At 40.4% G+C, this 18,366-nt stretch overlaps 1 protein-coding gene across 9 annotated transcripts in view; it reads right to left on the bottom strand.

The window, feature by feature from the left end:
- The window catches only part of LOC133606397 (neurexin-2-like), an 873,942-nt gene that overhangs the window by 135,269 nt on the left and 720,307 nt on the right, over window positions 1-18,366 (bottom strand). The gene's annotated exons all lie outside the window — the stretch shown is intronic.

The following is an 18,366-nucleotide window of genomic DNA, read 5'->3' as shown; positions in this document are numbered from 1 at the left end:
AACGGCAGTGACTAGGATGGCGGAAGCGGTAATCGAACCTGGAACCCTTAAGTTGCTGGCACGGCCGCTCTACCAACCGAGCTATGCCGCCCCTATACGGCTTTTACACACACATAAGTGAATGCAAGGAATACTTGATCAACAGCCATACAGGTCACACTGAGGGTGGCCATAAAAACAACTTTAACATTGTTACACATATGCGCCACTCTGAACCCACACCAAACAAGAATGACAAACACATTTCAGGAGAATATCCGCACCGTAACACAACAGAACAAATACCCAGAACCCCTTGGAGCACTAACTCTTCCGGGACGCTACAATATACACCCCCCGCTACCACCAAACCACATCTCCCGAATTCGGAGGTTTCAAGGTTGGCAAGTATGCAAATGAACAGAAAGCTGCTCTTTGAATTGCTCATCTGTAGCCTTGCATGATCTGAGTTGTAACGGAGTGAGCTGACAGACTTTGTCGTGTCACTAACAGTCGGTGTAGCCGGCGCGTCCTAACGTGGACAACACAACTTCTCCCAGATCTCGCCGTCAAAAGGAACTCAAAAGCGTTTGGTATTTTTAGCTTTTTAAACGAGCCATTTGCCTGCCAAAAGATTTGACAGTCTGAGGACGACGTTGTCGCTTTATAAGCCTGGTGATGACGAACAGGAAGTGGAGCGCCAAGTAGGTGAACTACTTGCTTGCAGGTGCCCATGTGTGTGTTTCACAGCATGCACTACACAACAACCAGCAATGCATGAACCCTTGGTTTTTTAGGGAAATTAGACATTCTTCCCCCATGTTATTCAAATTAGACTTGGTGGAGGTCAGCACTTTACATGAATGCTAATTTTTTGTTCGCTTTCTTATTGCCGCGTTGACCTGAATATAGGACACAACTATTTTCTCCCCTCAAAAAACATCTGAAAAAGAGGGGTCTCCAACAATTTGGGTGTGACGGAAGGGCCTGCCCCTGGAATAAACCCTCCACGCAGTTATTTACAGCCACAACGATGAACGGTGGTGACATAATTATGGCGACCTGTCACTTCAGGTGCTGATCATCAATGCTGTCGTCATGCTCTGCAGGTGTCTTCTTTATCTCCTTTGATGGACTGCCTTATGGTTATGATAAAATACTGTTTCTGCTAAACCTTGTTGTTCTTTGTAATAATTCTAATTCTGTTTTGCAGCATAGCGGCCAAATCTATTCAAAAGCCTATAGTTAAAGTTAAAGTTAACTTAAACTATAGAAGAAGTTAAAGTACCAATGATTTGTGGTGAAATGTGTCCTCTGCATTTGACCCATCCCCTTGTTCACCCCCTGGGAGGTGAGGGGAACAGTGGGCAGCAGCGGTGGCCGCGCCCGGGAATAATTTTTGGTGAATTAACCCCCAATTCCAACCCATTTTTATAGTCTTTGGTATGACTCGGTCGGGGATTGAACTCACAACCTACCGATCTCAGGGTGGACACTCTAACCACTAGGCCACTGAGATAACTGCTAATTCAGCATCCCTTCAACAGATTTACGACCGTATCTCTAAAACAACAGTACTACTTATGCTTATATTGTAGTCGAACATTTTTCTAAACGATAAAAAGTAAACATGACTTTTTTCATTGTCCATTTATTACATTTTGTTTACTTTTTCAATCAAGGCCAAAGCGGCATAGCAGTTTTGCATTGGCTTCACTGAGGTAAGAGATAAACACTTCTCTTCACAATCTTTACATAAATTGTTTGATTTTTACACATAATGTCTTAATATCTAATTCTAAATGTATTTGAAATACCTGTACATTTTTGTTGGTTGTGTGTTTCTATCACACACACGCACACAAAGAGATGGTGCTGTGACAAAGACAGAGAAAAAAAGTGACTCAAAGTTGCAAGCAAGTTAGCAAACAACAGTCATTTTCATCTCAAGGCTATGTCCATTCTGACACAGATATTTTTCTATGATTTTTGGCCTTTTATCCATACACAAATGCAGGTTTAAGTCAATTGAAGATTTTAAAACTTAGCTTCTTGGCTAGTGTTATAAGAAATGTTGGAAATTATGTATGGGGTACCGAATGTAAAAGTTCAGTCACACTTTACAAGCAGATATATTCTTCACATTGAACTCACTTTTCTCACATTTAACTAATTTTCACCACATTTAAGTTTGAAATAAATGTTGACTCTAAATGTTCTTTTTGTCACGCTTGCGGGGCCGCATGTGGGTGGTAGTTGTTGTGACTTCTAGATGCAAATAGAATGCACAAATGCAGCAAAATAATATTTAATAACACTAGGAGTCAAACTCTAAACAAACACTCTGGTGCAGGGGAGTGCACGTATAACAGACCACTAGTGCAGTTAGGAGCGCACAAAAAGACTATACGCAAACTCAAAACAAGACTACACTTACGGTGAGGTGTGAAAAGAAAGAGCAGCGTGCCACAGCAGTCAATGCTGATTGAAACCTGAGGCTGGCTAAAATAGACTGCTGATTATTAACTCAACTCAGGTGGACCTAACAGGGATCTGAGGCAGGAGTCAAGTCTCTTCAGTAAGGACTAACTAAAACAGGAAGAGAAACCAAAATAAGAGTGCGAGACCGGAACTAAATCATCAAACACAGGACAATGCCAAAAAACTAACAAACCACGTTAAACCCAGATTCCGATCTAACAAAGGTCTTAACTCATTCTCTTTCTATGCCACATCAGTGTGGAACGCGCTCCCAACAGGTATAAAAGAAAGGGCATCTCTATCCTCCTTCAAAACCGCAATAAAAGTACACCTCCAGGCAACTTCAACCCTAAACTAACACCCTCCCCGGATTGTTAATAATCAAATGTAAAAATCAAATGCAGATATTTTTCTTATGCCTTCTGATCTCTCTCTCTCTCTCTATGTCCACTACTGGATGTACATATCCTACCAAGTCAGACCTACACTGTTTCTATATCCATTTCTCTGTTCTCAATTGTTGATGACTGATGATAACAACCAAACTTAAACCCCCCCCACCCCGAATTGTAAATAATGTAAATAATTCAATGTATAATCCCTGATGATTACCTTGTGTGATGACTGTATTATGATGATAGTATATATCTGATAGTATATATCTGTATCATGAATCAATTTAAGTGGACCCCGACTTAAACAAGTTGAAAAACTTATTCGGGTGTTACCATTTAGTGGTCAATTGTACGGAATATGTACTTCACTGTGCAACCTACTAATAAAAGTCTCAATCAATCAATCAAACTCAAATTAAGGCACGGTCTGGTGTGACAAGCTGTGACAATATTTGAATGTTAAATCTGAATGTAAATGTTAAATTTAAATATTTAATCTAAATCTAAACATTAAATTTGAATATAAATGTGAAATATAAATCAATATCTTAAATCTAAATCTAAATGTTAAATCTACACCTACATGTTATATGTATATCTAAATAACAAATCTATACCTAAATGTAAAGCTGAACCTAAATGTTATATCTAAAACTAAATGCTAAATCTAAATCTTAAATCTAAATGTGAGTGCTAAATCTCTCGTCAAGTGTAAAGATGAATATTCATAGCATCCCAATTTTCCACCAATCCGAGGCCTCTCAGCCGCAAAGCCGCGCCCACATCTCTGCCTCTTAGTGCACGACACTCCTACATCTTTCTTACTGCAGAAGGAAACATGACAGATGATTAATTTCAAATAATGCCAATAAAGTTGCATATTGATAAAAATGTTAGCTCCAGCCTTTTTAGTGTGCATGGTGTGTTGCTTAAAGACATATTTGAAAACAAGACAATTAAACAGCTGACCGCTTCACTTCCGCATTTGACAACAAATAGAATTGCTTCCTACAACGAGACAGTCTGCATTAATACACCCATTTCTATTTGTATGTGTCTTTCATCATTTCACTGTGCTGTTACTTCATGATTGTGTCACATGTGAACATTTTAAATTGCTATAAACAACGCAGTCACTGTCACATAAGTTGCTGCAGCAGCCAGATGACACGCTCGCTTTGAATCTAACAATATGTCTCAATTGTGAACTAAATGGTAAACACAAGATCAAAGTGAGAGTGAAGTCATCATTTGGTCTGAGGTTTGGCTCTGGACCTTTATCTTAGTAATACAATTATTGACTTAAGGGTGCTGATTTCATTTTGTGCTATGGTACACAGTTCACCTGGGCTTCATGTAAGTGAGTGCTGATTTGAGAGATAATATGTAACTCATTGTACGGTGCATCTAATGTATCACTATGTTTATGAACAGAGACGTCATGATGACAAATGATGAATGAGAAAATCACCTCCGGTTGCTATTTCAGGCTTCTTATCGGCCAAAAGTATTTTTATGTGGACAGAGATGTTTTTAAAATGCCACTGATATATAATATATGTTTTCATGTTGACCTAATTTTATCAATCAAGCAAAGTCTTCAAACAACAGTCAAGAAGCTGTGAAATATGATTTTTTTTTTATAGCAATCAGCCAATTGTTATTTTACCCATTGAGCAATAAGAGGGGCTGAGGTTCCTGAGGTAGTTAAGAAACTCCTCAGTGGCAGGGCCCCAGGGATGGATGAGATCCGCCCTGAGTTTCTTAAGGCTCTGGATGCTGTGGGGCTGTCGTGGTTGACAAGACTTTGCAACATTAAGTGGACATCGGGGGCGGTACCTCTGGATTTGCAGACTGTGGTGGCGGTTCTTCTATTTAAAAAGGGAAACTGGAGTGTGTGTTCCAACTATCGTGGGATTACATTCCTCAGCCTTCCTGGTAAGTTCTATTCAGGTGTACAGGGCCGGAGGCTACGCTGGATAGTCGAACCTCGGATTCGAGGAGCAGTGTGGTTTTTGTCCTGGTTGTGGCACTGTGGACCAACTCTATTTTCTTGGCAGAATCTTTGAGGGTGAATGGGAGTTTGCCCAACCAGTCTACATGTGTTTTATGGACTTGGAGAATGCATTCCGAGAGTATGGGGGTATGATCAGTGTCAGAGCTTGGTTCGCATTGCCGGCAGTATGTCGCACCTGTTTCTATTGAGAGTTGGTCTCCGCCAGGGCTACCCTTTGTCACCGACCCTGTTTACAACTTTTATGGACATGATTTCTAGGCGCAGTAAGGGCGTTGATGGGATCCGGTTTGGTGGATGCAGGATTAGGTCTCTGCTTTTTGCGGATGATGTGGTCCTGCTGGCTTCATCTGACCAGGATCTTCAGCTCTCACTGGATCGGTTCGCAGCTGAGTGTGAAGCGACTGGGATGAGAATCAGCACCTCCAAGTCCGAGTCCATGGTTCTCGCCCGGAAAAGGGTGGAGTGCCATCTCCGGGTTGGGGAGGAGATCTTGCCCCAAGTGGAGGAGTTCAAGTACCTCGGGGTGTTGTTTACTACTGAGGGAAGCGTGTATTGTGAGATCGACAGATGGATTGGTGAGGCGTCTGCAATTATGTGGACCTTGTATCGTCCGTCGTGGTGAAGAAGGAGCTAAGCCGGAAGGCAAAGCTCTTAATTTACCAGTCGATCTACGTCCCCATCCTCACCTATGGTCATGAGCTTTGGGTTATGACTGAAAGGACAAGATCACGGGTACAAGCGGCCGAAATTAATTTACTCCGTCGGGTGGCGGGGCTATCCCTTAGAGATAGGGTGAGAAGCTCTGTCATTAGGGAGGATTTCAGAGTAAAACCACTGCGGGAGGAGCCAGATGAGGTGGTTCGGGCATCTGGTCATAATTCCCCCTGAACGCCTCCCTGGGGAGGTGTTTATCGTGTGTCCAACTAGTAGAGGACCACGGGGAAGACCCAGGACACGGTGGGGAGACTATGTCTCCCACCTGGCCTGGAAACGCCTCGGGATCACCCGGGAAGAGCTGGACGAATTATCTGGGGAGAGTGAAGTCTGGGCTTCTCTACTTAGGCTGCTGCCCCTGCGACTCGACTTCGGATAAGCGGAAGAAGATGGATGGATGGATGGATGGATGATTGTGATGGCTGCAGGGACAACAGGCCCCTAGAACACCCATGCACCCACACGTGCATGCTTTTAAAGGCATAGTCCTATAGAGGTAATGAGACACAAAGCTACCTGACACTTTCAAGATCTAACGATCCTATGATAACCATTTAAAACGAGCCGACACAACCCCCCATACTCTCCATCCCTTTCTCCTCTCCTCTTCCCTGATCCTTCATCCCGGTTCAGCCCTTTGCACCTCTATTGTTTTTCCCCGGCGGCTGTATTATTTCAATGCTGACTAATTATCGCAGCACGACAGCGGCGACTAGAAGAAAGGATGATGAAGAGGAGGAGGAGGATAGCCATGCAGGAGAGGATGATGAAAGGCAACAAGGTGCGGCAGTGGTGAGAAAGAGGCAACGTGACGGCATGGAGGGGAGGGAAGAGGAAAGTTGTGCCTTCTATTATCGTGGCGCAAGAACAACATACCATATATATTCTATATAGTGCAGGCAGTTTCCAACTCCTTAGTGAGAAACCTAGCCATTGAGTCGCTAAATTACGTCATTGTCTAATTTACATAATTTCTTATTCTCCGTATGTGTATGACCCCGGATTTCCACTGAATTCCAAACGGATTCCAAACGGCACCTGCACAGTGGCACCTGCATCTCCTGTTTTTTTTAATCAATGTGTCCGTTTCCACCGCCTGCATAACGGCACCGACATAGTGATGACGTTACACATCCCTGCACTAAATATACTCAGAGCTTCTATATTTGCCCAATGCTGCAACAAATCTGTTCAATTCAGCTAAAGTATGCTTGTGTCGGACAGGATGTCCTGAACAAACACAACATAAATTATCCAGTTTACTTTCAAAATAAAATACTAAATTTTCAAGGCGGATCGTATTTTTCACTTTGAAATGTCTTAAAGGGCAGCAACAAATATGAAATCAACTTGTCAAAGGTTTTCAGACGTAATTTCACCTGGCTGAAACAATTGGTTGAGGACATGGATCTAAACTTAAATAATAATATTCAGGTATATCCCGGGCAGTTATATGGGGAAATTGGATCCTGTGTCAAATACCAGCTGATACAGAGTCCGGGAAAGCAGGGGAGTGGTTGTTGTGACACGCTCGCCAGACATGATGTTACTGTTGTATTGTTGCTTGCTACAAAAATAAAGTTGTTTTATGGTGGCAAGACAGTCTGTGTTGCCATTCAACACCTGTTATTAATAGCAGGACTGAGTTTATTTACTTCTGCTCCTCTGTTAGGACAGAATTAACTATCTGTGGTTTGCTTTATTACAACTTCTCTTACCACGCGATTACGAGCGGATTCGCAAGATCTCGTAAAAGCCCACACTATTCCGCTACACGACGGAGCGGCAACAAAAATCGTGGTGGGGATTGCCGGACATGGATGGCGGTACTGCTCCATGGCGGCGCCGTTTTGCTGCGGTTACACAACCAGTGGAAATCTGAGGTGACTAGTTCGGAGGGCGTTTTCACTAAGGCTGAAACGATGCGTCGACGTAGTCGACGTCATCGGTTACGTAAATACGTCGACGTCGTTTTTATGCTTCGACGCGTCGCATATTTACGTCACACTGCCGTCATGGCGGAGCGCAAAGCAGATGATGCGAGCGGTGCGAGCGAGGGAAAAAAAGCACGCCAAAAGTCGTCAAAAGTGTGGGAGTATTTCAATAAACAAATGTATATAATTCGGCATTATTTCGGCCAGTCGGCTTATAAAATCAGAGCCGATCAGTTTACGTTCGCGCGCAGGTATAACGCGGCGCGCTCCTGTCTCATCTGCTGGTGCGCGAGCCCGGTAATTAGACCGCTGTGTCAAATCAAGGAGTACAAAAGATGCCAGCGCAGAGTGGAAAAAGGTTTAGTTGATTACAGATAACCCAGAGTTGTGCCAAAAGTATGTAAGATTTAATATTTCTCTTCGTGGGTGTGGCGCACCTGTTGCGCTGGTGAGATGGGAGGGGGGGTTGTGTGCATGTAGCGTGCTTAGTCTGGAGGCTAAATACACACAGTGTGTTATGTAACTGTTGTTTAGTGTTGATATTCTTTGCTTAGTTTGATAAATGTTGGAGCAGTTTGCTTCATCAGGAGGGTGAAGTCGCTCAATTTAAAGTGTTGGATTTAACTGTGTTGGTGAGGGCATAGAAAAAGGGGCATTTTTCTACCAGTAGACAGCGTTTAAGATTGAGTGTTTCACTGCTAAATTAATAATATATTTATATTGAATATGGATTTTAAATATGTATCTAAATAGGTGGTAAATTGGTTAGGTATTTATGTATTTGCATATTGGGTTTTCTGTTGCATTTATCTATTGTGTTTCTGGTGTTAAATATATTTTATATGTATCTTGGTGCATTTATGTTGAGACAATTTATTTAAAATCTGTTTTAACTTAAAGGGAAAAGATGTGTCCATTTTCTTGCACTTGTTTAATGGTTAAGAGTTTGATAGCTAATTAATAGTTGTAAATTATGGGATTGATAATTGATTGATTTTTTACAGCATGTTAATCTTGTGGTGTTTTGTCCTTAAAGGTTTTTCACCTACTAAAGAAGCTAAAGGCTACTAAAGGCTACTAAAGGCTACTAAAGACAGCTAATGACAGCTAAAGAAACTAAAGTCTATTAACACTGCTAAAGACTGCTAAAAAGACTCAAGAAGAAAAAAGAAGCTGTTTCTTGGTTGGAAAAACTGTTGCAAACTAAAGGAAAATAAAAGGAAAAAGTAACTACGGTCTGGTCTTTTGAGTGAAATCCAGAAGCCACATTCAGCATTGGTACATCCCTTCAAGTGTGGGATAAGCACAGCGAAAAAAGCAAAACACTTGACAGTTGTTGTATGCACACTGTGTCGAGCGGAAATGGCCTATCATAGCAGCACAACGGCTATGAAGGAACATTTGAAAAGAAAACACCCGACAGCGTTCTTGCCATCACCATCAACTAGTCAATCGTCCGCGTGAGTATACATTGTCATCATTACACAAAATCATGAATGTGTCATTTGTATCTGCGTTGTAAATTCATAAACTAAAACACTGTTTCGCTCTGAGAGGCGCGTTTGGCATGCCTGTTCAGTGTTTACAAAGACGCGCTCCTCTTTAACGCTAACGTTAATTAGTTGTGCAAATACCTTTTACAACATTAACAGTTACATATACTATGTACAAACCAACAATTAACTTTCACTTTAATCATACTATCATTGTTGTGTTATTAAGCAAAATAAGCAATACTTTTACTTTTGTTGAAATGTTTACACTGTTACAGAATATTTCGTTTAGCACTTTTTTGTATTGGATGTTTATCTTTATTTTTGCACATTTTAAAGCAAAATAAGCAATACTTTTACTTTAGAAATGCTTATACTATTGCAGAATATTAAGATTTGCACTGGATGTTTACTTTTATATTTGCACATTAAAAAGCAAATAAGCTACTTTTAATTTTGTTAAATGTTAAAAGTTTTAAATGTTTACATTGTTACAGAATATTTTGTCATGTTGTTGTCAATGTTGACTGAGTGGCCATACTTTTTTTTTTGTATATAAAAGTCATGCCTTTTGAAAAAACTGGCCAACATTTATTTTTTCATCTTCATTTTAAATAAAAAAAATAATCGGTAAAAGGAAAAATAATCTATAGATTAATCGAAAAAAATAATCTATAGATTAACCGATTAATCGAAAAAATAATCTATAGATTAATCGATAGAAAAATAATCGTTAGCTGCAGCCTTAGTTTTCACCAACACCTTCTCCTTTGACTTCAGATCAACATTTGCATTATAAGTAGCCTTATTTACGTGTCGAAGTCCTCCTGCAGGCCAACCCCGTTCAACTGCGCCTCCACCCGGTCAGCCATGTTGTAATTTTTAGCACTTCCATATCGAACCTACTGACAGATATAAGTCAGAACTATACGCTACTTTTTATTAGAAATGGCAACAGTGGAGGGTTTTAGGATGCATGTGAATGTACGAGCCAGTCGGCCCCACAAGAGGATAGAGAAAAATAAGAAACTTACTGAACCTCTACTATATATGAAAATATCAGCTGACGTAACTAAGGCAAAATACATCACTAACGTCTCAAATTCCAAACAGCTCTTTCCAAGTTTGGAAGACGGAAAGACTGTATGATTTCAAATTTTACGGACACATGATGATCCCAAACATACAAAAACACTTGTCAAAAGGCAAGAAACGTTTGTTTTGCATAATACGACTACTTTAAAGGTTTGGGTGGATTGATCATATTGGGCCTTGAGAGTACCCATTTTTTGTGACATCAGTTATGTTTTGTCAAAATCGTTGTGCTTTGTGTCATAGTTGCAATGTTATGATGCCACAGTCTGATAAAAATGTTTTGTGCTTTTAGAGGAAAGAAGGAACAGAAATTGTCCATTCTGGGTTCGAACCTTTATTTTCACTGTGCACTTAATTTTGTATAGATGTGTATTTTATATTCTGTTGCATCTCTGCATCCTCTCTCTACTCCCCTACCACGGCCGGTGGCCAGGGCGAGGGCGAGGGCATGATGCTCTTTATTCTCTGTAACTGACTCGTTACCTGCTTCTACATCCTTCGATCTTCTGTGTCAATCGCTTGGCTTCTCTTTTGCCTGTCTCTGTATTTACAGTCACCATGTTTAACGCCAGGAATGCAGAGGCAGCATCAGTCAAAGTAAAAGTGCTTTTAAAAGTGCCTTTAAAAAATGCTAATTTCATCACTGCTAGTCCAGGTTTGTATGGACAGCATCAGGGTTTGGACCCGGATTGCGGTCCGCCAGTTAGTGGCCTTTGCTCTAGGGTGGGTGTCAGCAACCCGTGGCTCCTTAGTGCTGCCCTAGTGGCTCCCTGGAGCATTTTTAAAAAAGGATTGAAAAATGGAAAACATTTTCAAGCCTTGGCTTTGTTTTAGTATGTTTTTTGTTTGAGGACAAACATGACACAAACCTTCCCAATTGTTAGAAAGCCCACTGTTTAATATGTTTGTGTGTATGCTTCACTGATGAGAGTATTTGGTGAACATCGTTTTGTCCTACTAATTTCGGCGGTTCTTGAACTCACCATAGTGTGGACTGTGACGCAACAGTTTGTTTACATGTAAAATCTTCCACTCCTTCGTTGTCTCATTTTGTCCACCAAAAGTTTCATGCAGTGCGTGAATGCACAAAAGTGCACTTTGTTGATGTTATTGACTTGTTGGAGTGCTAAACAGGCATATTTGGTCAGTGCATGACTGCAAGCTAATCAATGCTAACATGCTATGTAGGCTAGCTGTATGTACATATTGCATCATTATGCCACATTTGGAGGTATATTTGAGCTCATTTTATATCCTTTACTATTATCCTCTTTGGATATAATTTAGCTTTGCATGTCTCATGACACATCATCTGTATTTAATATTGGCTGCATTTATGATAATTATTTGTGTCCCATGTTGTTCCAGACCACAGCAAACAATACCCAGCTTGCAAAGATTGTAATAAATATATTAAAAGAAGACAGCCTGCTGTTTCCTTTAACTTGGACACACACATCTATACCTTTGGCAATTAAAAGCCAGTCATTTCCAGGAGTTATCTCATCCTGTGAGAAGCCTCTGATTTACTAATGGTTTCTAATGTTGTAAAAATGTGTACAATAAATATTAAATTTCAACGTTTCTGTCAACGAAGATTTGCTTCAGCCTGCGACACATAGTCATTTTGATAGTAGGCTACTATAGCTGATATAGACACTTACTGTACGTCATGTGTTGCCTTCATTATGAGACTTATATAAGGCGTTTCTTTTTTTGCGGCTCCACACAGATTTGTGTTTTTGTATTTTTGGTCCAATAAGGCTCTTTCAACATTTTGGGTTGCCGACCCCTGCTCTAGCGTTTCAGCAGATCATTTTGTATGCCCTAAGCTCAACCCCAATGAAAAGCTATAAAAAAAGGGAGGGCGTCATAGTGACTCAGCTGAAGCATAATCCAGCCCTAAGAATGATACATCACCAAAAGTCTCTAATAAAACAAGATGTCACTAGATATGTGGCTAGTCGCTTTTTTGAAAGAAAAAAAAAAGTCGCCATAGGGGTCAGAATTACTTGCTAAAGTTGGCAACACAGACTGCAGAGGAAGACAAGGACATGAATCGGACCAAAAATGGCAAACAAACAGCTGTAATTGAGGAATGTTCAGAAATCATATTTAGTATATTTCTATTTAGATTTTGTCATTAAATTATCAACAAAAATAATACAATACAGTAAAATATTGTATATATAAACATGTTGGAAAACAACCACAGTCACCAACAACAAAGGGCAAGATATTATTATTATAAACTTTTTTTTTTTTTAAATACGATCTTAAAATCCAAAAAGATGCGAGAGTAGTAAAGTAGTAAAGCGTGTGAAATAAAATGAAAATAGTGATACAACAATAAACCAATTAAAGGGAATATAATCGTTTGGATACATTCATTTCTAAAATGAAACATAAAAACGGCAAATTCTTAGTAGGCAATTCTCGAGTGAATATCGCCTCAAATAAATCAAAAAAGGAAATTATATATAATAGATTACAAGGTTTTTTTTAATGAAAGTGCAAAGATGCAGACAATTGTTTAAAGTAACCGTTTAAACAGTGTGACTGATTATTTTATTTTTAGTAAATGGAATTTCCTTATTGGCTGAAGTGCAGCATTGATAGTTCCATATGGAAGCCTCATTCAGCATCTTCACTCAATAATAGCGACACTGTACTTCCATCCAATCCACTTGATTTTGTCCGTTCCTAAATGGGAGACTTTACCATGGAATAGGATTTTTTAAGTACTGGCTTCTTCCTGGCAAGATTAATATCGTCATTAAAGTACCAATGATTGTCACACACACACTAGGTGTGGTGAAATTTCTCCTCTGCATTTGACCCATCCTCTTGTTCACCCCCTGGGAGGTGAGGGGAGCAGTGGGCAGCAGCGGTGGCCGCGCCCGGGAATCATTTTTGGTGATTTAACCCCCAATTCCAACCCTTGATGCTGAGTGCCAAGCAGGGAGGTAATGAGTCCCATTTTTTATAGTCTTTGGTATGACTCGGCTGGGGTTTGAACTCACAACCGATCTCAGGGCGGACACTCTAACCACTAGGCCACTGAGTAGGTCATAGGTTATTAACTTAGCGTTTGGGTTAACCCTAACTCACTAACCCTTGGTGTAACGCATGGGAACAATTAGCCAAAAAGTCTAGTGAATAATGCAGTTTTTATTTTGGCAAAGGTTGCTCTTGGAATGCAGAAATTTGGCGACCTCTGTGATATAAATTGTTTTTTAATGTATTTTTATTGTATTATGTTATATTATTATTGAGGTTGTTATTCTCAAATAGTGAGTCAGGCCTCCATGGGGTTGCACGGTGCAATGCCAGGTGGAGGGGGGTGTGACCCCAGGGAGCATGTTTTATCAGTATCATGCTTTAAACTCCACTTGGAAAAGTCGTGCACTACAAAATGTGCTCATTGAAGCCTCATTTTGATTAAATAAATCAGCACAGATTGTTTAATTCCTTCTTGTTTTGTAGGTTAACGTGTTTTAAATACTGTGCTCTGAGTTAATGTTGCTCATCAACTTGATTTTTTTATTCTTTGTTAATTGTTAATTTGTTTGTTAATTAGATTTTTCACTATCAAATAATTTAAGTCTTTGAAAAATGTTTATAGTTTAAGCCAGTGTGGCTGCCCCATGTTACTAAACCTCACTCCCTGACAACTTAAAAAAGCCTGGGCTTTTGGCTCGTTGGTCGCCACACTCGCCTCTCAGGCGGCCGACAAGGGTTTGCGTACTTGTGGAATTGGATAAAGGCAAGGGGCTGAACCAAGTTGGTTAAGATTTGATAAGATTTTTTTAGGGAATTTTCTGTTACACATTAAAACCAATGTTGATAACATTACAGTATTTGTGTTTCTACCGCCTGTCCCTTTCAACTATATTTTTTACATTTTTTGTTTTCTTTAATGTTAATAAGGATACGATGTTATGCAAAGGTGTAACTATAACAATCGTAGAGACAACAAATAATATTCATAGTCGTGGTGTTGAGTGGGGGGATGAGGGGCGCAAAATGTTTTCTTCTTGCTAAGGGGGGTGTAAGAGAAAATATTAGAAAAACGCTGCTCTATGGTAAATTTAACACTGTATGTTTACCATCAGCACCCTTTAGCTTACTTTTCCAGCATCATATAGTTTATGCCACGCAAGTGCATATTGCTGAACATTGACTGGAAGTAATTTTTGTCAATTAACACCCCGCTTATCCGCAGTGTCTGCCATATGCCACAGTTGCACTCTTTTCTCTGTGTTGAGTGTCTTCATCTTTAGCATCATCACTCTGCTACAGGAGAAATTGGAATCCCCTTGCCTCCCCGTGTCCAACCACCTGCTTCTTTGCGATGATTGCTGCCTCCTGCTACTTTACTTTTGTGTGTGTGTGCGCCTCTAAATGAGGAGACGGTAGGAGGCACAGCGTCCCTAATGAGTGCAGTCTGACAGGGTGCAACCATGTGTCACTGTTGTCTCCCAGCAAAACACCTGCTGCACGGCTTCTGACAAAATCCACCTCGAGGAAGAAGAGAAAACGTGTTTATCCCACCAAAATATGCCAGCACCAGAAAATATGTATGCGATATCTAGATGGTTTTCAAAAAAGAAAGTGAGTTTATGACCTCTTAGAACAGTAAACACAGACATCAAGTAGAAATCAATGCAATTGTATGTTAAAGAGGGAGATTGGATTTCGACAGGCACAATCAACTTGACAGGTTGCCACAGCAACAGGTGGCGCAACAACCCTTGCCCCTCCATCCATCCATTTTTCTACCGCTTGTCATTAAAGCCAATTACAAGAATGAATGAACGCCCATAGTAACAATGCTAAACTCAAGTAACCATAATTCAGTAGCAAACAAAGCAAAGCAAATACTCATTTAAAAACATGGACACCCTACCTCAGACAGAAACAACACTCTTTCGAGGACAAAAATGTACATATTCTGGACATAGAAGAGAAGACAATTTTAAGGAGGGAAGACCTGTATCCCCCCATATCCAATGCTGTCCTTTCATCCCTTTCTAAGCAATTAAAGAATTTAACCTTTAAAAAGGGGAACCATGATAATTTTAATCTACATTTAAAATACGTTCTTATGGTCTAGATCAGGCCCACGAACAGGTTTCATGCGGCCCGCGAGATGAGTTTGCTAAGTATAAATTTGAGCTGAAATTGTAATGAAAGAAACTGCTGATCTAAATGTGTCCACTGGGTGTCGCAATAACAACTCTGTTGGGCAAGCAAATGCTTGATACCGGGGCCAAGCAAGAGGTACATAGTAAAGCGCATATAGCTATGGTAACGCAAGGCTGTGGCTCCCTAATTTCCACCAAATGTATCTGTCAAAAATTAGAAAAGTGAGTGTAACTCAACCATCTTCAACAGTTTCTACCTACGGGTGTGTAGTTTGGTGAGTTAGCGCAGGGTTAAAGGCCTACTGAAATGCGATTTTCTTATTCAAACGGGGATAGCAGGTCCATTCTATGTGTCATACTTGATCATTTCGCGATATTGCCATATTTTTGCTGAAAGGATTTAGTAGAGAACATCGACGATAAAGTTCGCAATTTTTGGTCGCTGATAAAAAAAAAGAGCCTTGCCTGTACCGGAAGTAGCAGACGATATGCGCGTGACGTCACAGGTTTTGGAGCTCCTCACATCCGCACATTGTTTACAATCATGGCCACCAGCAGCGAGAGCGATTCGGACAGAGAAAGCGACAATTTCCCCATTAATTTGAGCGAGGATGAAAGATTCGTGGATGAGGAAAGTGAGAGTGAAGGACTAGAGGGCAGTGGGAGCGATTCAGATAGGGAAGATGCTGTGAGAGGCGGGTGGGACCTGATATTCAGCTGGGAATGACTAAAACAGGAAATAAACACAAGACATATATATACTCTATTAGCCACAACACAACCAGGCCTATATTTAATATGCCACAAATTAATCCCGCATAAGAAACACCTCCCCCCTCCCGTCCATATAACCCGCCAATACAACTCAAACACCTGCACAGCACACTCAATCCCACAGCCAAAAGTACCGTTCACCTCCCCAAAGTTCATACAGCACATGTATTTCCCCAAAGTCCCCAAAGTTACGTACGTGACATGCACATAGCGGCACGCACGTACGGGCAAGCGATCAAATGTTTGGAAGCCGCAGCTGCATGCGTACTCACGGTACCGTGTCTGCGCATCCAACTCAAAGTCCTCCTGGTAAGAGTCTCTGTTGTCCCAGTTCTCCACAGGCCAATGGTAAAGCTTGACTGTCATCTTCCGGGAATGTAAACAATGAAACACCGGCTGTGTTATCCGGCACAACAGTCAAGGGGTGCATTCTACGGCGGGGTGCGTTATCCAGCACAACACCTGCCGCAATACACCGCTTCCCACCTACAGCTTTCTACTTTGCTGTCTCCATTGTTCATTGAACAAATTGCAAAAGATTCACCAACACAGATGTCCAGAATACTGTGGAATTTTGTGATGAACACAGACAGACCATGCTGTCCCAAAATGTCCTTTACAATCCGTGACGTCACGTGCCGGCGTCATCATACCGAGACGTTTTCAGCAGGATATTTCGTGCAAAATTTAAAATTGCACTTTAGTAAGCTAACTTGGCCGTATTGGCATGTGTTGCAATGTTAAGATTTCATCATTGATATATAAACTATCAGACTGCGTGGTCGGTAGTAGTGGGTTTCAGTAGGCCTTTAATACATGGACATGACGAATGAGGTATGACACCTAGAAGTTTATTTATTTTGTTCAATCCCAGATAGGCTGTGACTTTATGTTTATTGGCTTTGTAGATAAACTGAGACAAAGTCTGAGTTTGTTGTGTTTTTCAAACCGCACACATTTTTTTCCCTCAGAATTTGAAGTGTTTTGTCAAAAGGATTATTTGTGATATGCACATTTTCAGAATGTGCTCGTTCTATTTTTGGCCAAAGCAAAACAAAGAAAACAATCAAAATTTCTTCCCTGTTTTTAAGTTATCATGCTATGATTTTACCAGTCCAGCCCGCCTGGGAATAGATTTTTCACCATGTGGCCCATGAGCTAAAATTATTTTGACACCTCTGGTCTAGATAATATGTATTGAATATGCTTTGGTGTAAATTTCGTGTTTATTTTGCTCCACAGTCATTTTTATAACCCGTTTTTTGAGTTGTTCCCAGATTGCAAATGAAACCACGCCCCAAGCACTCTCTCTAATAGTATTATCGTTTGTCTTGTACACTGTTACATGTATCTTAACGTCAACATCGCTATTTGAAAATAAACTTAATTAACAATATATAAAGTCAACCGGACACGACATTCGTTACACTTGCACACGCTCCAAGTGATTCAGAGGGTGCATAAAAAAATTGCTTTCAACAGTATTTATGTCAGTGTTATTATGCGCATGCCACCATTAGACATATATAACACTTCATTCTACATTTTTTGTGTTTCCTTAAAACCTAAAGCCAAGGGAAGAGCTCCTCCCCCTGTGGCTGAGAGCTTGACCTAATGTCCAAATAAGTACGTCCACCTCTCTGTGACATCATGATGCAGCCAGACTACAAAACCCAGCAAAGATAGGCATCCAAAACTTCATGTACGCTCAAATGCCAGACCCCTTAAGATTTGAAGCTTATTACAAGTATCCAACATTGTACAACATTTAAAAGTAAAAAAATACAAAATTCATCATAGGTCCCCTTGAACAAATAACAAACATGACCCAGACACCTTTGGTTTCAGGTGGGCTCTTGACCATTAGTACAACTAGATGGAATGCTAATAAAGATTGTTGTTGTTTGCCAGAGTCCACACTTCATTGTGTCCAATATAACTATACACACATGAGTAAACCCATTCTTGTGGGGTGGGGGGGCGTGTTGAGTACGTTGAATACAGCACCATCCTCTCAGACTCGAGCTTTCTTATTTTAAAGAGCATGGAAGAGTAATAGAAACAATATTTTTTGACAAATCCTAATTATGATGGCGCTGTTATTTAACCCCATAAAGGGGAACTGCAATTTTTGGAGTTTTGCCTATCGTTCGCAATTATTATGAGAGACAAGAAAACGCACGTCTTTTTTTATTATTATTTTTTTAAAGGTGATAAAAAAACGTTTGGAATATGCAGCTAAAGGGAGTCACTGTTGTAGCCTTCAAAGCCCTCCAAAACAACTTCAAAACTCTCCATTAACGTTTTGTATACACAATGCAAGTCTATATATAATGT

Source organism: Nerophis lumbriciformis, linkage group LG05 (genome assembly GCF_033978685.3).
Source record: "Nerophis lumbriciformis linkage group LG05, RoL_Nlum_v2.1, whole genome shotgun sequence".
NCBI classification, from domain to species: Eukaryota; Metazoa; Chordata; class Actinopteri; order Syngnathiformes; family Syngnathidae; genus Nerophis; species Nerophis lumbriciformis.
This window is presented reverse-complemented; position numbering and strand designations above follow the sequence as displayed.